The following is a 27,261-nucleotide window of genomic DNA, read 5'->3' as shown; positions in this document are numbered from 1 at the left end:
TTCATAGGGTATCTTTTACATCAGTCGAGGGAACGCTGCGATGTGATAAAAGTGGATGAAGGCATGAGTTAGGCATCCAATAGAGCAGGACGTGTAGAAAGTAAGAGGTATCTACAAGGGCCCTAGACTTCACTTGCATGTGCGAAAAGGGCATTAATCTGACACACTTTCAAGAATGCCCCGCATACTCGCGGAGGCTTATACCAAGATGTGGGAAAACGACGGAATTACAGAATAAACCAGCAGGGAGCCTCCTCGTTCACCCAACCCGACCCCGCCCGCCCGAGTCTCCCATCTGGAGCCTAAAAACTGAGCTGAGATCACAGCAACTGACCCCGTCCCCTCCGCCCCCTCCCACCCCCATTCTGCCCAAACCTCTCAGGGCACGAATGGTGCTGAATCATTTGCACGAACGCAGCAGCTCCCCGTTCCGCGGCTCCCAGCGGGGACGGTGTCCCCAGAGCAGTGACAGTCCGGGGATGGGGGCCCGGAAAGAGGGCCAGGGCGGAGCCTTTCGGGGCGTGGGGACACGGAAGGGGGTCGGGGGAGGATGGCGGCAGCAGGTACTCACCAGGGTGAGTTAAGCCCAGCCCGGGTCCTCGCGTCCCCGCTGCGAGCGGTCCCCCAAGTGCTCCCGCGCCTCGCAGCTTCCCCGCGGGCGGCCGCCCCGACTCGGCAGCCTGCACTGGTGGTCTGGTGCTCTCCTCCGCCCGCCCACCGCCCGTGGCAGCCACGGCTCGGGACTCCGGTGCTCGACACGGAGCGCCTGGAACAGCTGTCGCTGCCCGAACGGGTGGCGGCTACCGACGGGCCAGACCATTCGCCTGCTGCGGCCGGGGGTGCACGACGTGCGGAGAGGCGCGGGCGCCGGGGGCCGGCGACGGTTGGGAGGAACAAAGGAAGCGGGGAATCCCTGCCCCCTCGGAGTCAGGAGGTCTTGGGGACAGGAGGGATCAACGGAGGGGCCGCTGCCTCTTCTGGGGGTTTACTGAAGACACTGCTCGAGCTTTCCCGCGCCACCACCCCCACCGCCCCCCCACCGTTTGCCTTGGTCCCGCTCGGGGCTCCTGTAGAACGCGGCAAACAGAGGACTTAGCAACGCGAGCGCCTGGGCGGCGCCCCACCTCAGAGATGCGAGAGGCGTTGGCCTGAGCGCCTCCGGCCACCTCCCTCTGCCTCCGGGCCCTAGGCGCCCGATACACCTGCCTGTCTGACCACAGACATCTTCCCACAAAACAGTGGAGCTTCTTGAATCTTTGGAGAGAGTCTTCAGATCTTTTATCTAAGCATCTTTGTGAAGCAAAGAATAAACGGGTGAGGCCAGCTCGAAAGTTAGGAAATAAAATCAGGTGGGGCCCTACCCCGTAGCTGCTGAGGGACAGCTCTGACCTAGGGTTCCTGCTAAGCAAATGTTGAACCACAGCAGTTTGAAAAAATGTAGATTTAGGAAGCCATTTCGAGATAAAGATTTACAACAGATTATTGCAGAAATTAAAGAATATTTGAGGTTCATTGTTCACCATTTTAGAGTTGCGTGTCTTGAAAACGGGAAGGCAATCTATGTCTTCTCATAAAATGAACTGTATAGAACTGGAAGAAGTCCTAACACATGAATTCCTTAGACTTTTGTGGTCCCTGCTTCTGTCACACCGGGCTCACACAGGTTCATTTCAGACCATGGTGAAGATCAGGACAAGTGTACAGTTTTCCCTCTAGAAAAAAAGAAAAGATAGAACAGAATTGGCAACTACCTATAAAATGTGATTAAAGGTAGGAAAAAAAAAAAGGCCCTCCAAGTGCATCCCAAATAATATAAAAGTTCACAATTTAAAGTTTTGTCCTTTGTTGAGTAAATCAACATAAATTCAGCACTTTGTATAGACCACTGTACTGAGAATAGTCTCATTTTCATTTCTTCGTTTATTCTTCTAAAAACTGCTGTGAGATTGGTAACCTGCAATAGACCTCCTGCAATAGACCTCCAGCCTTGCCAGCAATGGGAACTGAACTGCTCAGTGAGGGCATCTTCTCATAAAGGACACTGGTGAGAAACTGGGCTCAGGGTTTGTCGTGCTGGGTTAGTCTCACGATCATAAGCGGCAGAGCAGATATTGCCACCTGGAGTTTTTGACTTGTTCCTTTCCCCTAGAATGCCTCTGAGAACGATATACATTAAACCATGTCACATCTGTGATTGCAACTTGAATGTGAGTCTGTTTATCCTTCCTTTGTGAGAAGGGGTATTAGAGTGGAGAGGGGGCAGTTAGGTGTCTAGGGTAGGCATCACCCTGAGGCAAAAAGAGTGATCAGAAAGAAGAAGCCGGACTTCACCCAGAACTAGCCGAACATCAGCATCACAATACACTGTCAGGGTCACATGAAAGTGAAGAGGAATTCTCCACTGCCTTCTTGTTAATCATCTTTACATCATCATTTTCACTATATTACACTTTACACTACGCATACACTATTACTATATTACATGTTATCATTCTTCGTTTCCCAGGAAGGGGCAAGAATTTTTCAATGAACCTATTATCATGGGTCCTCATATACCTTATCAAAAAAAGTTAAGTAACAGAGGTATTAGCAACACTTAACATCACCTCAAGAAAGATTTTTGAGAAATCAGCAATAAAATTAAATTGTTTCTGTATGATATGATATTGTTACTATGTTAATGGTTGTTGTAAAGGTTCACACGTCAGCACCAGCAAAACAGAAATCCCCAAAGCTCCACGTTGCCAAGGAGCTGGAGCATTGGGTCCCCCAGTGGCCAGACTGGCCTCAGGCTCAGAAATGTGTGATTCTTCTCTCCATGAGCAGTTGTTTCACTTTCAAAGGCAACAACAGGAACAGAACACAAGTAGATGAGGCATCTTCTGAATCAGTGCTTTATGTCAGATGTTAGATGATAGGGATATAGAAAGGGATTTAGAACCTTATGATTTGTGGTCCTGATGGGCCGGTGACATCTGCAGCAATCTGTTTGTATAAGTTGACATTCTTGGAACATATGTTCCTGAATAAAGAAAGGGGAATTTTTGTGCTGGCAGCCTTGGGAAATTGTCAGAAGAAGTGGAAGGAATGGTGTGATGCCTGCATTCCCTGCTTTCCTCAGAGTCCAGAGTCCTCAAATGGTTTTGAGCCTGCTGTGGAAAGAACTTAGGGCCAGAAGCTAAATAATCATCTTCCCCACAAATGACTTTGTGAAATTTAAGTTCTAAGAAGTACTACTTTAGGCCTGGTGACAAAGGACAGCATGGAGCTGGCAAGAGAGCCATTCTCTCACCCAACCTGAAATAGACCTCCATACAGCCTTGCCAACAATAGGAACTGATCTGCCCAGTGAGGGTATATTCTCATAAAGAACACTGGTGGCTGATACAGGGTCAAGGTAACTTAAGTAGGAGCCCAGAGCAGTAAAGCAGGAGTGGTATTATTCCTGAGCCCCTGAAAGACACTGCTGAGGATTTCTTGCTGCAAATGATGGAGACTAGGGAGGCAGTTGCAGGGTCAATGGAATGATTATAAAACTTAAGATGATTGTTAAACCTTATTTAGGCACCGATATTAACATGAACTCATTTGTATTCACAAACTAGCATGATCTGGGAACATTCCAATGATATTACTTTTTAAATAATACTAATAAGGAGAGAGCTAGAGAGAAACAGAATACTTAATGCCTTTGATAAAACTGCATTGTGAGCCACAAAATGTTAAATCTTGATGCAACATATTCAAGTACCTGCTATGTGTTGGTCTCTTACCAAAGCATGTGGTGACATTAACCTCTCAACTTACTCTTGCTGAAGAGTGTTTAATTGTGTTGTTTCTGTTTGCGTTTAGCTAACACTTATTAAATCATTAGTGTTTGAGTAACTAGTATTATGGGAAGTAAGTACTATTATCACTCCCATTTTATAAATGAAGAAACTGAGAATTACAAGGGTGTATTAATTTGTCAAAGGTAGCACAACTGGAAAGAGACGAAGCTGGATTTCAAACACTAACCAATACATGACATGAATATCAGCATACTTATTACTGTCTCCTGCTATAGAGAACAACATGTACATTGCAGGTTTCTCTGCAGTAGAAAATCTATTTTTTATTTATTTTTAAAAACCTGTCTTCAACTCTCATTTCTAAGAGGAAATGAGTCCTTTCCCACAGAAGATTTAAACATTGAATACCCTTTTCTAGGTTTCTGTGCTCAGAAAAGAGTCCCTGAATTTAAGAATAAGAAGTGAACCTTGTAACGTAAACTTGACTAGAGATGCCTAAAATTCTTGCTACAAAATTATGATTGCAGGAACTCTTGCATGAGACTCTGGAAACTAGATTCTTATGAAGTTCTGTAGGTGGTTCTAATGTACAGCCAAGTTTGACCAGACCATACTGGACAAAAACAATAAGGGGCCTACAAAACAAACATTCAGGCTTCTAGACTTAACCCCTTAATCCCACCTTTTATTGAGAAGGAAATAAGAGGCTGGTATTTAAAACCTACTTTATGTAATTTTACACTTATCATATAAAATGTATTTATTAAAGGGTTTAGAATTTTTTCTCACTGTTGTTTTGGTCATTCTCAACAAATCTTCAAAAAGCCCCAAGTTTAAAATGATACTCATTCAAAATTACTTTTATATATAGATATTGGACTTTAGGCCCTTTGTAATTATTATATGGCATTTTATACAAGACAAAAAGTCATACTGCATTAGACTTTTGTATTAATTTTTGGAGAATTTACATGACAGTAAGTCATTTCATCCAAGAAGATAATAAGCTTTTCTAGTTTATATTTGTTCATTTCCCAATCATATTTTTATAATTTTGCTTATGTATATGTTCTGTAACTTTCTTACCAAATTTGTACCAAATTTTTTATAGCACTTCTATTCTGAATGAAATGTTCTTTCCATTTCCTTTTCTAGGGGCTTTTACCAGAACAGAGAGATGATGCTTTCTGTAATTTATTTTGTATTCGTGCAGTGCACCAAATTATCTTACTGTTTTTTCATGAGTCCCTTGGATTTTCCAAGAAAACAGGCATATCAGCAATATCAAGAACTTTGTTTCTGGCTAGGCACAATGGCTTATGCCGGTAATCCCAACACTTTGGAAGGCCATCGTGAAAGGAACACTTAACCCCAGGAATTTGAGACCAGCCTGGGCAACATAAGGAGCTCTGTCTCCATAAAAAATAAAAAATTAGCTCTGCGTGGTGGCACCTGCCTACAGTCCCAGCTACTCAGGAGGCCGATGTGAGAAGATCCCTTAGTCCAGGAGTTCAAGGCTGCAGTGAGCCTTGATCACGCCACTGTGCTCCACCCCGAGCAACAGAGACTCTTTATAAAATATATAAAAATATGTATTTATTATAATTTGCACCAGTTATTTTATTTATATTTGTTAGAATCACTAATGTAAGTGATTGTGGTGATGCCTGATTCCAGATTTTAAGTGAAAGATTTAATTTTTGTGATTTAGGATGATGTTCGCTATTGGGCTTTCCTTTATTATGTAAGAAATTTTTTCTGATTCTATTTTGCTTAGAGTCACTTGAGTTTTATCTGATGCCATTTCACAACTTATTGATAATGGTTGGGCTTTTTCCCTTTAATTTTTAATGTAATCAATATGTAACTAGACTTCCTGATATTGAACCGCCTTTTCATTCCTCTAATAAAGCCTATTTTTTCACGCCATGTTATTCTCGTGATTCATTCCTCTGTTGTACTCTCTGTTATTTAAACATTTGGCAGCTATATTCAGAAATGAAATCAGCCTGTACTTTTAATTGTTGTTTTACTCCTTCTTAGGCTTTCGTACTCAAGTTAGTCTGGCTTCATGAAATTAACTGGAGAACTTTCCATTTTTTTTCTAAGACTTACAATAGTTTAAATAATATTGGAATTATCCGTTCTTTAATAGTTAGATTAAAAATTCAGCTGTGAATTCATCTGTCTGTGGCCTTCTTCAATAGCAGATCATTAATCACTTCTCCAATCTCTTCTGTAATAATTGGTCTATTCAAGTTTTTCACTTCTTCTGTGTCAGTTGTGATCATGTATATTTTCCTAGGAGAGTATTCACTTCTTCTAGGTTTTATTTTTCTAATGAGTTGCTAGAATCATCTTTAGTATTTACTCAGAATTCTTTTCATCTCTTTCCTACTTTCGCACAATTGATCATGTCTAATTTTGATCTTATTATCTTTTCCTTAGCAGGTTCACATGATGTTTGTCTTTTTAAAGACACAATCTTTGAATTTATCATTCTTTTCTACCATTTCGTCTATTTTAATAATTTCATTGTTGATACCCTCTTCAGAGTTTCTTTTGTTTTGTTTTTGCTATTGTTGTTGTTCTTACATGGACTCATTACTTACTTAATGCCTTTGTACTCACCTTTCTGCTTCCATAATTAAAGGCAACACATTTTCCTCTGAGTTCAGTTTTTGCTGTGCCCCATTATTTTTAGAGTGTTTGATTTGTCAATGTTTCTGGACATTTCTATATTCTTTAATTTCCTCTATCATACAAGGTTTGTCTTATTATGTGCTTCTTTATTTCCAATTTATTTTACTGGACTGTGGTGAGAGGATGTAACCTGTAAGCTTTCTACTTCTTTGAATTTGGTTTTCCTCTCAGCTAAGCACATGATTTGTTTTGTAAAAGTTTTAGGGAACTATGAAATATATGTGTATATATGTGTGTGTGTGGGGGGGGTGGGGGTGTATATATATATATGTGTGTGTGTGTGTGTGTGTGTATTCAAGGAATAAAATGTACTATATTAATATGTGCTCATGCCTGTAATCCCAACACTTTGAGAGGCCAAGGCAGGAGCATCCCTTGAGGCCAGGAGTTCAAAACTAACCTAGGCAACAAAGTGAGACCCTGTTTCGACAAACAAATTGGCACACCTGTAGTCCCAGCTACTAGGGAGGCTGAGGTGGAAGGATCACTTGAGCCCAGAAGTTCGAGATTACAGTGAACGACGAGAGCACCACTGCATCCAGTCCAGGTGAAAGAGTGAGACCCTATCTCAAAAAGAAAGTGCCATAGTCTGAAAGTTTATGTTCTCCAAAAATTCATATGTTGAAACCTAATTATCAATGTGATTTTATTAGGAGGTGGGCCATTGGAAGATGATTAGATCATGAGGGCAGAGCCCTCATGAATGAAATTAATGACTTATAAAAGAGGCCCCAGCCAGCTACCCTGCCCTGCCCATCATTCGAGGACACCAGGGAGAAAGCATCATATATGAACCAGAAAGCAGGCCTTCACCAGACACTAACTCTGCTGGCGCTTTGATCTTGAACTTTACAGCCCCAGAACTGTCTATGGTATTTTGTTATAGCAGCCTGAATGGACTATGACAATGTTTAACATGTTAAGTTTAATAATTGTATTACTCACTTACTCTATGTTGTCTCCATAGCTTTTCTTTTTTGTCAAAATCATTTCATTTCTGGGAGAGATACACTGAAAAATCCAGAACAATTATTTTTATCATGTTCTTTAATTTCCTTTTTTTAATTTAAATAAAATGTCCCCTTGCAGTCCTAAAAGTTTGGCTTGTTTATTTAGCTTTTTTATTTTGTTTGCTAAAAACAGAACATATAATCAATTTGATAATATCTTTCCTTATATTACTTAGTGCTTTAACCTTCTATTCTGCATTATTTGCTGTTAAAATTGCCTCTGTTCATACTTTTCTGTGCTTTTCCATTGTTTGGTTTGGTTCTTCTTTTATCTTCAGCCTCTTTTATTACTGTATTTTAGGTATGCATTTTTCAAAAAACATAAGCCTACTTTTTTAAATAAAATCTTTTTTTGATAAGAGAGTGTCAGTCCAATCACATTTTGTGAAATGCCTGATATGTGTAACTTTATTCTTCCCATCTTACTTTGTACTTATTTATCTTATCATGTTGTTTTCCCTTTTACATTTTTTTATGATTGCCAGTCTGATCGAGTTTCGTTAATTCCCCTTTCTATTCATTTATCTGCAAGCTTGCTGGGATTTTTCCTTTTCATAAATTGTTATCTTCCCTTCCCTTGCTGTTATAATAAGATAGTATTACCAGACCATCATATGAAAGAAAGATATTATTTTCCTAATAGTTGTATAAGTCTGTTTTTATACTGCTATACAGTTTTCATACTGTTATACAGTTTTCATACTGCTATAGAGAACTGCCCAAGACTGTGTAATTTATAAAGGAAAGAGTTTTAATTGACGCACAGTTCAGCATGGCTGGGGAGGCCTCAGGAAACTTACAATCATTGCAGAGGGGGAAGCAAAAACGTCCTTCTTCACATGGCAGCAGCAAGGAAAAGTGCTGAGGGAAGGTGGGGGGAAAGCCCCTTATAAAACCATCAGATCTCATGAGAACTCACCCACTATCATGAGAACAGCGTGGAGGTAACCGCCCCGATGATTCAGTTACCTCCCATGACTCATGGGAATTATGGGAACTACAAGATGAGATTTGGGTGGGGACACAAAGCCAAACCATATCACAGGTCCTATATTTCCCCTCTTTCCTCCACTTGAATGAGACAAGTCTTGTAGAATATTTTCCCTTTCTTCCTTTTTCAACATTCTTTCTCTCCTATCCTTCAGCTCTACTTCTCTCTTCATCATATTCCATCTCTAAAGATTTCTATTCTGGTCTATTTACTGTTTAGTTCAGACCTTTTCTTATGGATTTTCCTGTGATGAAATACTAAGTGATAAACTCTTTCTTGTGTATCTATGAATATTTTTATTTTATGTTGAGAGATGAATGATATCCTGTCCAGCTACTGAATCCTTTGGTTAGGGCCCTTTTTTTTTTTTTTTTTTTTTTGAGATGGAGTCTCGCTCTGTCGCCCAGGCTGGAGTGCAGTGGCGCGATCTCGGCTCACTGCAAGCTCCGCCTCCCGGGTTCACGCCATTCTCCTGCCTCAGCCTCCGGAGTAGCAGGCGCCCGCCACCGCGCCCGGCTAATTTTTTCTATTTTTTTAGTAGACACGGGGTTTCACCGTGGTCTCGATCTCCTGACCTCATGATTCACCCGCCTCGGCCTCCCAAAGTGCTGGGATTACAGGCGTGAGCCACTGTGCCCGGCCGGTTAGGGCCCAATTCTTAAACTATAGATACTAGTTAATTTTTGTTTCTAGCTTCCATTATTACAAATGTGAAACCTGATGCAAGTCTAATACTTTCTCATTATAGATAATTTGTTCTTACTGCTTGATACTTGTGAGTTTTTCCCTATATCTTTAACATTCAAGAATTTTACCACAGGGGCCAGGTGTGGTAGCCAACACCTGTACACGCAACATTTTGGGAGGCCTAGGTGGGAGGATCACTTGAGACCAGGAGTTCAAGACTAGCCTGGGCAACATAGTGAGACCCTGTCTCTAAAAAGAGAGAGAGGGAGAGAGAGAGAAGAATTTCACCACACTTAGGTCTTAAACTAGGAAATTTTCTTCTGGTTATTTGAAATTATTGTCTTTTGAAATTTAAAACATGCTATCATTTCTTTTTGAGGTTCATGCTCTTTTGCCTTATGCTTTGAAGTATTTCTCAGACCTTGATCTTTCAGACCTTTAGTTGAGATTTCTATAGAGACTATCCTGTCCTTCAGTTCTTTTTGTGAATTTTTTATTTGGGAAGCCATGTTTTCAGTTTCAGAAAGAATTATTTATGCTACTCTTTAATCGCAATTCAAGTTGTCACTATCCCCTTTAACTCTAACAGTTGTTTGTTTGCTCTGATTACTGCCTCTGAGCCATTGGACAGGTTATTTTTCTACATCAGTTCATTGGAGCTCAGATGCTTAATGACAAGAATCTCACCGACAGTGAAAGATAAAGCCCTCTCCACCTACAGTTGAAAGCAGAGAGGATACCAGACCCTGCTCCAGGTCTTGAAGGAAACTCTCCTACTCTCAAGTCTCCTGGTACTCTCAGAGCCTCAGAAACAGGAAGATCCAGTCTTCCTGCATAGTTCTTTCTTGGCCTTGTGTAGACGGTGTGCAGATCTGAGCCAACATTTTCTTCTATCCAAAGATCTACAGATTTCTTAACCACCGAGCACTCCCTAGGCTCCAGTGCTCTTTGTCCTCACGAAGTCCCTGATATTGTTCTTTGCCCATCCTTTGGGAGACACAGCACTGGACTAGGTTTCCTCTGCTAGAATCCTAACAGAGCCTGAGACCTCACTTCTACCCAGTTGCACATGGAAGCCAGCTGCCACTAGACTTCTGAGAGACAGACACCTTAGAGCTGAGGATGAAGGGAGCTGTGTTTGTGTCAACATATGACCCGATCTCCCTTAGGTCTAACTGTGTTTTTCTATAACTCAAATTAACTTTTATTTGCATCTCCCACTCCACCAGGCCATGAAGATTTAGTCTCAGTCAATTCAAAATCTTCCCATATTTACCCCGGATCGTGGTTCTATGGTTCTTACATGATGGATGCTGAGATGTAGAGGCAGAAGTAGACATCTAATCTGCACCATCTATTTTACTACCTACATAGAGCCAGGCTGTCTGTATTAGTTATTATTGTATGTTGCATGCTCTAACACCTATTTTCATCTTATAAAAAGGATACATAAAGAACAATGAAGCTAGCATTTACAGAGCTCTAGGTCGTCCATGCTTTGAAGATAAGTTTGGGCTTGTCTGGAAGATTAATGTCTGCCAAGAATATACCTGAATAAGAGTCTGAGGAGTTTCCCAGTAAAAAAGAATTCATTCTAAGGGAGAAAAGGGCAGGCACACAAATTTTTTTCAATAACCATAACTTTGTGCCAGAAGGGAGGGATGATTCAAATAGAGTTGGATATCTATTGCTCACAATGTCCTCCAACCCAGCTCCCAGGCTTAAGTCCTGGGAAGATGTTAGTCCGGCAACACTAAAGAGCCTGTTTTATTGGAAACTCAGTAAGACACGGAAAGCACAATATACCTGGGAACTCCATGACAAAGATGAGTGCGTCTTTTTGTTTAATTTTTGGGTTGTTGCTGTTTATTTGCTCTAATTTCAGCTGTTCCCATTTCTGTGAGCAGTAACTTATCATTGACATCAGCAGTACCAGCAAACTAGGGGAGAAGTGGCACAGGAGGTGGCAGCAGACTCTGATTTCCTGGAATCTCAAGCAGAGGGGAAACTTATCATCCTCCACGGTGACCGAGCGTCCTGAGTTGAGCAACTCCCCACCAGCCCCATTCCTCTCCCTGAAATAACTAGAGAACATGCTAAGTGGAACTCAAGGAATCTCAGAAGATACAGAAAGAACCAAGGTTAGCTACTTGTAGTTACTGTGTCTCCATTTACCTCCAACAGCTGAAGTTTAAGGAAACATAATTTTATAATCAAAATCCGACCATGAAGGAAACTGGGTTCCATAAGAAATCAATAACTGGACCAAGGATTAAACTAATTCATCTAGCTCATAATGTTATTTATGAGCTATAATAAATGTTATTTATGGAAGGAAAGACTCAAATCACAAACAAATCACATGAAAAAGGCAAACCCTTAAATATTTGTTCTATTGATTACAGCTCTATGATTTTTATGGTACAATGTGAGGACTACACACTTGTTAGCCCTTCAGGAAAGAGTGATCTTTGGTCTTCTGCATGGCTCCTATACTCAGCTGATATGATCTGAAGAAGGATCATGGCTCTTCTCATCCATTGCAATCTTCACTTCAGTCTTTCAGGGACATGGCTTAAGGCTTTCTGTTTGTTGCTCCCAGCAATGGATACCTTCTTTTTATAACTGTAATTTGCAAGTCTGATTATTTTAAGAGTGAGACTAAAATTTCTGGTTGATAATTATAGTAAGTCAATGTGTGTTAATAACAGGACTCAGTACATCAAATTTATCTTCATAAAAAAAGTAAGCAATTAAACCTAAATCACCCACAGAAGCTACGGGCTTGGTGGATTATTATAGTAAAATAGCTAAGAATGATAGTTATTTTTTACTGAGCTTTCAGTAAGCACAATACTCTGTACAAAATACTTCATTTAATTCTCATTAGACGATCATATTACATCCATCTTATAGATAAGGAAAGTGAAATTTTCAATTTATCAAACAAATTCCTCAGGTTACAAAGCAAAGTGAGATTCAAAACTCAATTTGTCATAAATCCAGTTCTTTTTTATTTCTGGCTTCTCTTCCTCGTTAAGGAAGAGAAACCAGTATAGTTCATCACATTTGTGAACTCAAGTATCCCAAACATACAATATTTCATCCTCAGGCCAATTCCTTAGGAAAATCATTCCATTTGCCAAGAAAATAATACAACATTAAACTTGCTCACATTTTGGTTCACTCTCAGATTCCAAGATAATTTTCTTAGAAGCACAAGGAATGAAATCCTGACTCATAATAAATAATCCTATCAAATGTAATTCTGTACTACCTTTGACCTTGCTCTTTTGCCTTAAGTCACTGCCAAGACTAATACAGATCTCATAATATTCTCAGGGAATAGAGAACAATCATTGAAATTCAGCTAATTATAAAAAGAAAAAGAAGTATTTTTACAATATACAGAGCATTTGTTTTCCAAAATCTAAGCTATCTCTTTTCCTTAAAGTATCATATAATAATCCACATGATGATTTTGCATTTTCAGTGTGTAAAATAGTTACCCTAGTATTATTCGCTACCGTCCCTTATTACTCACTGCCAAAACAAAAGATTAGCATTTTACATATTCATTATTACCTAAATATTCAAGAATAAAACCAAGAAATAAAGCACAAAAATTAATAATTAATAAATGTTCTTTATTTGGTGTTTATTTGTCTGTAATTCCAACAATAACATTGCCTTTCATATAACAAATACCAAATAAATATTTGTTGAGTGAATGAATGAATGAATGAAATCTGGATTACAACAGATTGAAATCTGTAGGCCTACTGCAAAATTATTTTGTCTTACCGACCCAGAATCCATTCAAATTACTCCAGTTATATAACAACTATCTTGATGTGTTACCTACTCTCCATTGTGTCTTCCTGAAATATACTGTCTTCCTGAAACCAAAGGATAAGCGTGAGGACTAAGCTGGTTATCAGAAATACTCCCAAGACTTTAAATCAGGAGTACCTGAGAGAGCTGGAGTTCATTCCTTTTAGTCGAGGTACCCTAACAAGATAGTTAAGTAATCCTTGTTGACTAGGCCTTTGAAAGTACCCTGGTTCTTGTGTAATTTTTAACCTTTTTCTGTTTATTGTTTGTTTCTTTTTTAGAGACAGGGTCTCACTGTATTGCTCAGACTGGAGGGCAGTGGCACAATCACAGTTCACTGTAACCTCAAACCCCGAGGCTCAAGCGATCCTCCCACCTCAGCTTCCCGAGTAGCTAAGACTATAGGCACATGCCACCATGTCTAGCTAATTGTTTTTTAATGTTTTTACAGAGATGGGATCTTGCTATGTTGACCAGGATGTTCTCAAACTCCTGGCCTCAAGGGATCCTCCCATCTCAGCCTCTCATAATGCAGAGATTACAAGTGTGAGCCACAGCTCCTGGCCTGAGCCTCTTTCTTTCGCTTACCTGTGGGTTCAGTTAGTGCCCCAATATCAATATAAGGGTCTTTTTTGCTTAAGTTATCCAGAACTGATTTCTATTACTTAAAACTGAAGAATGAAAAATTTCAGTTTCCTTTTAAGATACTTGATACAAAGTTAGTGTGATAAGGATTATCACACTAACCCTAAAAACAAGGAAAAAGATGATTAATCTATAAAGGCATAACCTGCTCCGAGCATTTTAGAAAGCTGCAGTCACTAGACAGCTGAATTGATTAACCTGAATTCCAAAGTGAGACAGATTCCTTCAAAAAGAGACACAGCACATGAACCTTTAGACCTCTGGCGAAGTATGGGAAAAACCGGTGGTCATCATGTAAGTACGTAACCAAAAAATTGTCTAAAATAAATATAAAATAAAATTAAGCCATATATAGGACAGCATGTGAGCTTGGGATAATTGAGCTTCTCAGAAACAGAAACTTCACTCGCACTTGGACTTTTTCTCACAGCCCACCGCAGGGTGCTCACAAAGAGACTAAGGTCTGAAAGGCTCATCTCACTGGCTCAGGTATGAAGGAAGTGATTGGTGACTGTTAGGGGATGGGCACAAGACCTGACTTGCTTTTGGTTCCTTTTCTTCTATGAAGCAAACACCTTAAAAACTGGGAATGGAGCAGCAAACCTTCTTTCCTACAACCAAAGGCCCATTTCACGGGGAAAGAATAGAACCAAAATGCATCTCCCTCTTAGGGAGAGGCAAAAAACCATCTTGGGCCCTGTGTCTTACACCCCTACTAATCAGAAGTCTGCTAGCTGTCAGGGAGAGGCAGGATACTTCTGCACAAAACCAATCCCAGAACAAGACAGTTTCATTGCCACTTGGAAGCTGTGCAAGAATAGTGAGAAAGTGCCACCCTGGAGGCCCAGCTGCACAAGGCCTGACTAAGAATGAAGTTGGAACAGGACAACAGGGAGCCCCTCCCTGGAACAGCATTACACCATTGAGGAAGGGGAAGCAAGAGTGTAGGGAGTGATTCCCTCTGCAGCACAGGTATGCAGAAATGACTGAAAGATGAGGGAGGAGCAAAAACAATGAAAGAAACCCTTCAACACCCTGTTTTCTATCCCAAGGAGTACAAGGTAGTAGTAGCCCAACTACTAAAGGAATTTGAAGCCTGTGGTGCACTGAAAGCAACAAATGAAAGACAATACCCAAATCCAACTCAACACCTAACTAGATTGACCCAACTCCACACTAATGGCCTGAGAGAAGAAGAGGCATGAACATATGCAGGAGTTAATACTGTTTACCTTCCTCTCTACTGTTGTACACATAATGGTCCAACATTCAATCAAAAGTTACAACACTGAGGCTGGGCACCATGACTCATACCTATAATCCTAGCACTTTGGGAGGTCAAGGCGGGAAGACCGCCTGAACCCAGTAGTTAGAGACCAGCCTGGGCAACATAGGGAGACCCTGTCTCTAAAAAAAATTTTAAAAATTAGCCAGGTGTGGTAGCACATGCCTGTGGTCCCAGCTACTCTGAAAGCTGAAGTGGGAGGATCACTTGAGCCTGGGAGGTTGAGACTGCAGTGAGCCATGACCATGCCACTGCACTCCAGCCCAAGTGACAGAGTAAGACCCTGTCTCAAAAAAAAAAAAAAAAAAATTACAAAACTAAAAAGAAAGAAAAAACAACCTACTGTGAAGATATAAAGCAACTCACAGAACCAAGTTTAGAGATGACCCAGATATTGTAACTACCAGATGAAATCTTTAAAATAATTATGATTAATGTGTTAAAGACCAAACATGTAAAGTATACATGTAAGAACCAATGAGGAATTTCAGCAGAGAAATAAATCAAGAGCCTTCTACATTTCTGAGGAAATTATATTGCTAAACAAACTGTGAGCTCTAACTAAAACAGCATTTAACCATTTGAGATTTAAAACAAACTTTAAGGCCCCAAATTTGCACCAGAAAAAAATGGACATTGCTATTTTCAATAGTGCTGCAATGAACACCCACATGCATGTGTCTTTATGGTAGAGTGATTCATATACCTTTGAGTATATACCCAGTAATGGGGTTGCTGAGTTGAATGGTAGTTCTGTTTCTAGCTATTTAAGAAATCACCACACTGCTTTCCACAAGGATTGAGTTAATACACACTCCCACCAACAGTGTCTAAGTGTTCCCTTTTCTCCGCAACTTAAATGCCCAACAGTGACAGACTGGGTAAAGAAAATGTACATATACGCCAAGGAATACTGTGCAGCCATGAAAAAGAGTGACATCATGTCTTTTACAAGAACATGGATGGAGCTGGAGGCCATTATCCTTGGCAAACTAACATAGGAACAGAAAACCAAATACCGTATGTTCTCATGAAGTGGAAGCTAAATGACGAAAACTCATGGACAAAGAGGAAAAAACAGACACTGGGGCCTACTTGAGGGTGGAGGGTGGGAGGAGGGAGAGGATCAGAAAAAATAACTACTGAGTAGTAGGCTTAGTACCTGGGTGATGAAATAATCTGTACAACAAACCTCTGTGACATAAGTTTACCTATATGACAAACCTGCACATGTATCCCTGAACCTAAAATAAAAATTAAAAAAGGAAAGAAAGGACTGAGCTGTGAACACTGGGCAGGGCCTTTCCAGAAGGATTTCCTAATGGGTTAGGTATGGGATATGAAAAGGAGGAGTTAAGCTTCTAATTCATCCTAATTGGAAGTATCCAATTTTATTAACTGAGCTGTAGAAGCCTACTGGAGAAGGTTGTTGGGAGTGGGAGAAGTAAACAGTTCCATTTTAGACATGTTAAGCTTAAGTCGTTTATTGGACATCCAAGTAGAGCTGTCAAGTATAAAGTTGAATGTATGGGTCTGGAATTTCAGAGAGATATCTGGGCCGGAGAAATAAAATTGGGAATTAAAAACATACAGATGGATTTGAAGCCATGAATCTAGCTGAGGGCACTATAAGAATGGATGTATATAGAAACAGAAAAGATTCAAAGACTAAGCCTCAGGGAATTCCAAACTTAAGAGGTTGGGAAGAAGAGGAGAACCCAACAAAGGAGACCCATCTGCTATCCCTAGACTAGACACACCTGATTATAGAGTGGTCGTATAGTCTTGACAGACTGGCAGCTGTCAATGAATCTTATTTGATGAGTCATCTTAAAAATCTGGAAATACAGACTTTTAAAAATAATGAGCAATCATAATATTGTTTTATTTGTACCAGGTTTTTGAGCTAATTTTTTTTTTGCCAAACTGAAAATTTAATATGAGAATTATGTCATTTTCTGTTAGTAGAGTATTTTTAAATGTATATAGTGGTTAGTTTTTAAAATAATTTGCCTTGAGCCAAACATACCATTATATAAATCTATGAATGTAACAAGTGAGATAAAAGGAGTATAAATAACAAGTTTTGCAGTATTTACACTTGTATAGGAACTACCGCCAAATGGTTCTAAAGAAAATAAATTTGCAGTTATAATGAAACTATAAATTCTGCATACTGGTGAGGACTTTAATGTTTTTCAAAGTTTTGTATATTTTCAATACAAATTATGACTGCATCTTTTCATAGAGTAATTTGTGAAGCATGACATGCTTTCACGTAGTAATCATGTTTTCTAACTTTTGTATTTGATGTTTTGACATCTGGGGCCTTGCTGACCCTAGAAGGGCAGCCCCTCCCAGGGACAGCTAATTCCTAGATGGCACGCAGCTCACCTGCCTGCACATCTCTCATGTAGGAACCAGGCAATCCTCACCTACCTCCTGTAACAGCATCTTATGCCCAGTACCACTATTCACCTACCCTAGTCAACCCAGATTCAAGGAACAGACAACTAAGTACAGCGCTATGCCCCAGAGACTGTGGAAATAATTTAAACTAGCCAATCCTAAACTTACTAACCAACCATGGTACTTCCCCATATAGCCCTGTGTGGTGAGACAGCCATTCCTCCTATGTCTAGGGACCTGTGAGTGTAAACTTCTTCCTTCATGACCATCATTTCTGTGTCTTTGTGTCTTACCATACCTGATTAAAATAAATCCTGGATACCTGATTTCTGTGTCTGTGTCTTACCATAATGGATTAAAATAAATCCTGGGTACCTGATTAAAATACTGTGAATGTCACCTCACAGTAGGTTTTACTAGAACAATACCAAAGTTTTTAAATGTCCAGCTCAGAAAAGGCAAAAATCCCCCAATTCAAGTTTTTCTTACTGTCTGTCTGGCTTCTTTCTTTAATGAACAAATGATACAGTCGTCTCTGGTTTGCTGTAGGGAGCACTAATTAGGAGAATAAAGCCTTCCATTTTCACCATGTACCATAACTGAAGGCCTAAAGATTTAAGGTTTAAGAACACAGATGTTTTTCCCTTTTTTTCTGAACTTTTTTTTTTTTTTAGACAGAGTCTCGCTCTGTTGCCCAGGCTGGAGTGCAGTGGGTGATCTCGGCTCACTGAAGCCTCTGCCTCCCAGATTCAAGTGATTCTCCTGCCTCAGCCTCCCGAGTATCTGAGACTACAGGCGTGTGCCACCACACCCTGCTCATTTTTGTATTTTTAGTAGAGACGGGTTTTCACCATGTTGGCCAGGATGGTCTTGATCTCCTGACCTTGTGATCCACCTGCCTCAGCCTCCCAAAGTGCTGGGATTACAGGCATGAGTCACTGCGCCTGGCCTCTGAACAATTTTTTAATTTATCTTGGAGATGATTCAGATCTTGCTCTAGTTCTACTGTATTTTCTAGTATTTCTTTTCTGACAATTCTAAGAAGCCATTTTATTTTTACCCCTCCTGTATATACATATATATATTTATATATATATATCTCAAATTAATGCAAGTTGAGACGTTATTGAACTACTTCTCTGACATCATTTTACTGAAGTCATTAATGGGGAGATTAATGATATTTTTCTTCAGAGAATAGAATACAGAGCTTTTGCCCTTAGCTCATCTCTTGTGAGATGAGATTACAGGCAGCTTAAATTTTTGGCTTTTATAAATGGTTTTTTGTTGTTGTTGTTTTGTTTGTTTTATTTTTGAGATGGTGTTTCACTCTTGTTGCCCAGGCTGGAGTGCAATGGCGCTATCTCGCCTCATCGCAAATTCCGCCTCCTGGGTTCAAGCAATTCTCAATTCTCCTGCCTCAGCTTCCCGAGTAGCTGGGATTACAGGCATGCGCCACCACACCCAGCTAATTTTGTATTTTTAGTACAGATGCGGTTTCTCCACGTTGGTGAGGCTGGTCTTGAACTCCCGACCTCAGGAAATCCACCTACCTCAGCCTCCGAAAGTGCTGGGATTACAGGTGTGAACCACCACACCCAGCTAATAAGTTGGTTTTTTTGTGTGGTGACAGGACGTACAGGCAATTCTTTCTTTCATGTGTTTGCATTCTGGCATCACTCACAAGGGCACTTTGCCCCAAGGTTGTTAGAAAAGACACTCTAAATCCCCGCAAAGGACAGAGGACCAGTCTGGTATATCCTTCCAGGGCTCTGTCCATATCTTTTCCATTTCAGAGTCACTAAAGCCATGCAGTACCTAACCCTAGCTGGGGATTTCCCTGAGTGTTTTTGGGATGCCATTCTGTGAGGAGTCAGAATTATGAAACTGTACTGTTTTTCAGGGTGGTTTTGGTTGAGAGCTTTATAAAGTGATAGCTCATAATTAACATTAATCAATATTAATAATAATATCAATGTTCATATCATTTAGAAGTTTAGAAAGAGATGAACTGAAATTAGCCAAGGAGTGTGTGCTATTATTTATACTGGGCTCTCCTATGAAAGCAGAATAAAATTTATCACATTCATTTTTATTTTATTAAGTTGGTGCAAAAGTAATTGCAATTTTTGCATTACTTTTAATGACAAAAACCAGGATTACTTTTGCACCAACCTGATATTTTACTATTATCTTTATAGTAAATTCAAATGTATTAATACTTAAAATTTTAAATTGTATGCACTTAATGAATTATATTAAAATAAAATGTATTATTTTAAGAATTCTCTGCCACATGGTTGAGGTTTTCTGTGGGAGGATGCTATCTAATGAATCTTTGGAGCATTAAGAAAATGTATATTATAATTACCTACTTCTTTTTCCAATGAAGAGACTGATTTTGTAGAAATGATAATTGTCATTGGTTTCTAACCAGTTCAGATTCGGGACTTGGAACAGTGGTGGTCTCAACAAGTTTGTCATTTTGGATATTAAGACAGTAATTATGGAATGGGTCATAGCTCCTCCCTCTGCTGTATGAGTATTATTATCATATGATATCATGTTGTGTTCTACGAACCAATACTGAAAGACAGAAATTTCAGGTGGCTGAACCAGATTAAGGGTAAGCAAGAATAGGTTGTCGAGGAGGCACAAACATCATGAAGGAACAATGGAAGCATGGCTGCAGACACTCCAGTCTTACAAACTGGGATATTTGCCTATAGAGGTGTAGAATCAGCTGGGAGAGTAGGCTGAGCTGGTTGACTTGGGGGATTAAACCCTTCTTTTCATCTAATTGTTGCTTGGCCCTCGAGGAGTTGTTTTTGTGATTCCTTTTTAAGTTTGTTCTCTTTCGCCAGCTTATGTTTCTATCACTGTCTGAAATTAAACATATCACATTAGTGTAAGGTTATATCTTGCCTACAAAGTCTGTCAATCAAGTCCACGCTCCGCTGGAATGGTAACTGGGTTGCCATGGGCCCAAGTGCATTACACTGGGCTCTTGAACATGTGCTGCAGCACCCCAGGAGAGGCCACACTCCTTCCAATTTCCCCTTCCTTTCCTGTTTCCCTTCTCCACCTCCCACCTGGTGGAGGGTGCAGGGTGGCACAGAAGCAAGAGCCTAGGAAAGTTTTATGAAGCCCACACAGATAAACTACAGATTGCTTGCTAGTTTGCAAATTAAAAATTTTCTGCTGCAAATCAGGACTTCACTACCAATTGCAGCATTCCTGGGGACAGCTGGGAGACTGGGATCATTGCCTGACTAGGTCCAGAGACACATAACACCACTTAGTAATAGCAATAATAATGATAGTTGGTATTATTATTGCTCTAGGCACAGCACTATCTCATTCAATTATCCTAACAACCTTATGAGGTAAGTATTATTATCTTCCCCATTTTACAGATTTAAAAAACTGGTTTAGAGGGATGACCCAAAATGACACAGTGTGTGGCAGGGCTCAGATTCAAACCAAGGTCTCTGTAGCTTCTACACTCCACTTCTGCACAAGGAAAATGGTCCCGTATTTCCTAAAAGTCATCCACAAAATTTACCTCCCCCTCTTTATGCCTACACTCTAGCTTATACCAACTATCCTAATTGTACACTGCCAGAGCCTTCTGTACTTCTCTCTCAAAACACCCATCACACATTTGATATTTGCCTCCCCTCAGCTCTGAGGGGGACAGGACCATGTCTGCCTTGCTCCCCATTCTATCTCTCAGACCTAGTGGTTAGTAGTCAGTTAATAGAAGTTTTAAAAATTTTTTAAATTCTCATAATTTCAGAATTTCCACTTTAACATACATGAAAACATTTGATGCTTAAACCTTCTGTAATGAATTCTGTATTTTAAAAGGTACTCTCTTCATGACTTGAATATGAGAAAACAAGAAATTTGACTCCCTATGCATAAAATCTTTCTTATAACACATACATTTGTAGAGAATATGTCACAGAATATGTCCATTAGGAACCTATCCAGTTCAATTCTCTCATTTTACAGGTTAGGACTCAAACAATTATGTAACTAAAACAAAGTCACATAGTTAAGCATAACAGAGCTGGAATCAAAAGCCTGACTTCTAGGTTAGTGAACTTTTGAAGTCCACCTGTCATTTAATTAGTTGACAGCTTTCTATTTCTAGAAATATAAATTCAACATTTTTGTGGTTGTGGGGGAAAAATCCTGAGCAGTAGATGTTCAGGAAAATTAATATGGTGTGTACATTTAGAGAACTTGGAAGACTAAAAAAAACCAGAATAATATTGGCTGAGTCATTAGGTGCATATAATATATTTGACATCAAAGGATAGTGTAGAAAGGACCAGGTGCTTGGTGGGAGCGTTAGGAATAAATCAACAAAGGAAACGAAACGTGGCTTTCTTTGTAAATAGACAATTTCTTATGCTGCCAATTGTTTTGTATTTACCTTCCCTGTTTCTTTAGCAGTGTGACCATCCTTTCATTATGTTATATACATTGAAGTCTTTCATACACAACCAGGACACATGAGGTGGGAGCAGACTCCCTGGTTTGTCCAGCAAGTAAATAGGAGCCCCATTGGTACTTCTACCAACACAAACACTCCACTGCCTGTGTTCCAAGGGCAGAGAAAGCCACAACACTCACAGAGAGTGTGCATTTTAAAAAATGTATTTGAGAATCCCCCACTTTTACTCACAATGTATTCCCTTAAAAAGTGAAAAGTGTCTGAATGTATGAAACTCAAAACTAGACATGTATGTTATAGAATCGTAATGGTTTCTGTATCCAGATAATTCAAACTTAATTATAATCACATTTTAGAATCTATCTTTAAGGATATATTTTATCATTTTTATATCTTTTAAAATTTTGTTATTTACTCTTGCAGTTATTAAAGTATGCCCCAGGCTAACAGACAAAATGGGCTCCCTGTGGCTAATTTGCTAAAAGTTAAAATAGAATCAGGTGGCCATGGCTGAGTCAAGGAGCGGTCACAAACTCTATGTCCCGGGAAACACGTTGTAAAAGTGTCACAGGACCTGTTTTTCTGTGATCGAGCCAAACCAGTTCTTGTCACTGCCAAGATAAACTGCCACAGGACCTCTCCTGCCCCCAGCAGTTGAAAGAAACATTTGACAGAAACTCCTGGTTTGGGGCTTGGAAACCATTCAATCAGGGCTTGGCAACCATTCAATCAGGGCTTGGCTATTTTGATCAATCAGAATTGAATAAGTTTGAATCCTTCATTTGTGTAAGTGAGCCTGACTGAGAATCCAGACAAGAATTTTCCTATTTAAGCCAGACCCTCCCTTTGTTCTTCAGAAAGTACACTTTAACTTGTGCAGGAGGCTGTGCCTCCCCAATCTGAAGATTTTTTTTAATATATAGGAAATAAAGCTCTCCTTTTTTCCTCTGTAGATCTCATAGTCTTTTGTTAACACAGTTGACTGGCATTGTACCAGGCATTTTATTTCATGTATTAGGCTGATCTGCTATAATAAAAAGACTCAAAAATTCAGTGCTTAAAAAAAAAAGAAATTTGTGTTCTCTCATGTAACTGTCTGGAGTGTAAACCAAAAAGCATCTGAGACAGGTCTCAATCAATTTAAAAGTTTATTTTGTCAAGGTTAAGGATGTGCCTGGGAGATAGGTGAGTGCCTTTCTCCAAAGATGATTTTGAGGGATTCAATATTTAAAGGAGAAAGGTGGGCTGGAGGGGAAAGAGGAAGAGTGTGGAAATCCACATATTGCAAGAGAACAGGAGCAGGTAGGGGAGTAGTCAATCATGTATTCATGCGGTGCTCTGTATATCGGCACTTTACATAAGATGAAAGTACAAAGTGAACATAGGGTAGCTACCCATGGAGATATTTAACCTCTCATCTGTAGCTATCTGATTAGGAACAAAAAGAAAGGCAGCTCCTTGCGTGACTCAGCTTTTGGCTTAATTTTTTCCTTTTGACATAGTGAATTCGAGTCCCAGTTTTATTTTCCTTTCACACTTCTTCCCCCTTTTCTTTTAAAAATCTTTTGGAGAAAAAATTTTAGAAGAAAATGAGTCTCTGGTCTTGGGTTTTCTCTGATCTCTTGTGGCTAGGACAGTTTATTTCCAGACAGATAAGTCCCACATTGTTAGTAAAGCTCATTTTTAGCAGACTGTGAAGTCTCACATCCCACAAAGAAAAAAACAGGAAAGGAAAACAGAAAGAAAACAAACAACACCAACAAAAAGTACCAGAAAACAGATACAGGCCATATTACTCTAAAGTCCATACATCGGTAGGTAGGTATGAAAGTGGCTCACGTATATGAATAGGTTACTGTTCTTTTCTTCCAAAGTTTAAGTTGTCTAGCTTCTGTGTTTCAAATCAGGAAAAATGGGGGGAAAGAAAAAGAAAGAAAGAAAGAAAAAATTGAAAACATTATTTTGGAGACTTGTGGCCAGGAAAAATTTTAGGATTGGGTCCAAATTGTACAAAACAACAGAAATAAAAAAAAACACTGGACAAGGTTAGAATCTAATAACAGGTTATATTAGTCCATTTTCATGCTGCTGATACAGACATACCTGAGACTGGGAAGAAAAAGAGGTTTAATTGAATTTACAGTTCCACATGGCTGGGGAGGCCTCAGAATCATGGTGGGAGGAGAAAAGCACTTCTTACATGGTGGCAGCAAGAAAAAATGATGAACATGCAAAAGCAGAAACCCCTGATAAAACCATCAGATCTCGTGAGACTTGTTCACTACCATGAGAATAGTACGGGGGAAACTGCCCCATGATTCAAATTATCTCCCACTGGGTCCCTCCTGTAACTTGTGGGAATTATGGGAGTACAATTCAAGATGAGATTTGGGTGGGGACACAGAATCAAACCATATCACAGGTGTACTATGGTTTATTTTGAAACATACATTTTCTTTCTCCAATTCCCCAGTTTTATTAATGACAAAATCATAGTAGGACCAATTTATTTGTAAAATAAATTTTAGTCCTATTCTACTTGGCTTGATTATTTGCATAAAATGCAGCAAGAACCATCATTTGCCACATACTCTCTCTCTCTCTCTCTCTCTCTTTCCAAATTGGCTTTGCTGGAAACTTTTTCCTAAGGAACTTCATATGAGACCTTTTCGAAAGCCTCAAGCCCAGCCAAGGATTTATCTGCGTCTGCAGATACTTATGAATTGGGTGAATTCCCTTCTTTTTGAAGTCCCAAGAAAACTTAGAGTTCTAGGCCTGTCAGAATATGACATTCTTTACTCAATGTGGATCAGGACCCTGTAAAGGACAAGGTATGGGGTCAGTTTTTCTAAAGTATTTTTTATCAGCTCTACAGGTCAGCCTCATTTTCTCAAGACAGTCTGAAAATGTCACTCCAGTCAAAGTGTGGCAAAATAACCGGTGTCTCCAATTTTTCCCTATTATATATAATATAAAGATTCTTATTGATTTTATGCAAATAAGTATATTGTCATAAATTACGAATACTCACAAAACAGTTTCCAAGTTTGGGAGGAATTAAATTGAGGGAAAAAATTATATTTCAAATTTTTCTCATAAGAGTAGACTTTACTCAATTGTTAAAAGCTGTAAATAGCTTTAAAAAGAGAAAGTTTTCTTGACTATGAAAAACAAAACAAAAACAATCAGCAAACGTTTTCAATCAAAGAATTATAGAATATTATTTCAGTCTTCTGTTAGTTCAGTTCATGAAATTATCTCCTGTTTTGTTCAGTGTTGGATCAACAATCCTCACAAATACATCAGCTTTCCATGAGAGTTCTATCTCTATTCCAATGACACAATCTCTAAAATGATTGGAAACCTATATTTAAGAGTCCTCAGAATTCTGTAGCTGATTATAAACCACCCTACAAAAGGACCAAAGTAAAACAGCAATTGTGGATGAGAAAAAGTCTTACAACAGCCATGGCTAAAGACACAATTTACAAGGAAATTTGTTTACATCTGTGGCATACAGCAATGTTACATAATAATTATAATTATAATTACTACTAATATTATCTTAAGACATATCAGAATCACAGGACTCTCACACAATTTTGGAACACATATTAGTCATACATTTATATAAATGTATATCTCTCATTTTATCTATCCAGTGTGCATGGAAACATATTGAAACATATTTTCCAGTTTGACTTTTCCCTTTTGATTTTTATACAGCTCAATACACCTTAATGGTCTGGAAATACTTCAGTTGGCCATCAATCCATAATAATAATAGCTAATAACAAAAATAATAGCTACCACTTATTCACTGCTTATAGTTATGTGGGCAATTAGTATTAGGGTGTTGTTAATGGAATTTCTTAAGCATTCTGTGATTCCCAACTAAAGTATCATATCAGAGCTTATAGTCATAGCCAATCCAAAATTTTAAAATTTTACTACCAACTTTCTATGCAATTTTCTTGTCTATTAACAAAACCACTGTTGATGCGTAATCCCAAAATGTGTCATTCCTTCTGAGTGGATGTGCAAAATCTAGACTAATTCTGAGTACTTGGGCTACTGAACCTGGAGCTGGATGAAGGCTCAAACTCAAAGATATCTAGTAAGGAACTAAAGACAGAATAAGAGCCACCCAATGTTGCAAACCAGAACTGGCACTGTGACAAGATGAAAGAAAAGGTTTTTAACTTTCTTATAGAAGCATTTTTCAGAATATCCATTTTGAAGAAACACTATAGCCATCCATGGCTGTCTTCCTCATAAGGCCTATCCATCCCAGAAATACAAAATTAACAAATCGCAGCGGATGGCATACTGGCCTATCTTTAATATATCTCCAAGTCTTGTAAGTACCTTAGAGGGTCTCTAAAATTTGTCCCTGATGACAGTGTGCAACTTCCCTACCAGTCCTATGATGGGAGTATTATTATCAGCCCAATTTTGTAGATGTGGGAATAGAGGCTCAACAAGAAAAAATAACTTGTCCAAGGGCACAAATCTAGGAAGTAGCAACCAGGGCTTAAACTTAAGGCTGCATCTCTAAAACACTGAACTATACTTGCCCAGCTGCAGGAAGCTCAAAATTTGGCAATCATTTGAGTACTCATCATTCAGCCTTCTCTCCCATTCAGGCACCAAGTCCTGTCCCTTTTTTTTTTTTTTTTTTTTTTTTGAGGTGAAGTCTCACTCTATCCCCAGGCTAGAATGCAGTGGCTGTGATCTCGGCTCACTGCAACCTCCACCTCCCAGGTTCAAGTGATTCTCCTGCCTCAGCCTCCTGAGTAGCTGCGATTACAGGTGTGTGCCACCATGCCTGGCTAATATTTTGTATTTTTAGTGGAGATGGGGTTTCACCATGTGGGTCAGGCTGATCTTGAACTCCCGACTTCGTGATCCGCCTGCCTCGGTGGATATCTTTTTATCTCTATATCCTTTTTATCTCTATAATAATTTTCCATTTGTTCTCACTTCTGTATTACTATTGCTCATAAGTTAGTTCAAGAGCTTTTCATTTTTTTCCAAGATTACTCTAATTCTAATAATTACCTAATCTTGCCTTAGATTTGGTCCCACTTCTATTCCATCCTCTATATTATTGTCCAAGTGGTTTTGTTTTAATAACACAAATCTGATCTTGCCTCTTTGATGCTTAAAGCCTTCACTGGCGCTCCATGGCCTCTAAATTAAGTTTAGACTCTTTGATATAAAATACCCTTGGAAATTTGCTCTTGCTTAGCTCTTAGTCCCATCAATCTCACCACCAGCTCCTATACCCACTGTACAGCCCCCATATGGAAAAGGGTCACATCTCCCATCACCAAGCAGCTCTGGTCATGGACTTCCAAAGAATTCTCTATCTTTGTGATTAATTATCCAAAAATTTACTTTTAAAGTACAACGTCTTTATCAACTATATTTGGGTAGCC

The 27,261-nt window shown here is 39.3% G+C and overlaps 1 protein-coding gene and 1 long non-coding RNA gene across 2 annotated transcripts in view; both read right to left on the bottom strand.

Moving 5' to 3' along the window:
- Positions 1 to 960, bottom strand: part of TTLL7 (tubulin tyrosine ligase like 7) — a 134,449-nt gene extending 133,489 nt beyond the window's left edge. The window contains exon 1 of the mRNA XM_032151572.2: positions 572 to 960. The gene's annotated coding sequence lies outside the window, so the exon portion shown is untranslated. The remainder of the gene's footprint in view (positions 1 to 571) is intronic.
- A 462-nt stretch (positions 961 to 1,422) lies between these two features.
- Positions 1,423 to 27,261, bottom strand: part of LOC116469847 (uncharacterized) — a 48,062-nt gene continuing 22,223 nt past the window's right edge. Inside the window, exon 3 of the long non-coding RNA XR_004370379.2 lies at positions 1,423 to 1,710. This is a non-coding gene — a long non-coding RNA (uncharacterized LOC116469847). The remainder of the gene's footprint in view (positions 1,711 to 27,261) is intronic.

This window comes from Hylobates moloch, unplaced genomic scaffold (assembly GCF_009828535.3).
Source record: "Hylobates moloch isolate HMO894 unplaced genomic scaffold, HMol_V3 SCAFFOLD_5, whole genome shotgun sequence".
Classification (NCBI taxonomy): domain Eukaryota; kingdom Metazoa; phylum Chordata; class Mammalia; order Primates; family Hylobatidae; genus Hylobates; species Hylobates moloch.
The sequence above is the reverse complement of the archived record's forward strand: the minus strand, read 5'-3'. Positions and strand labels throughout refer to the sequence as shown.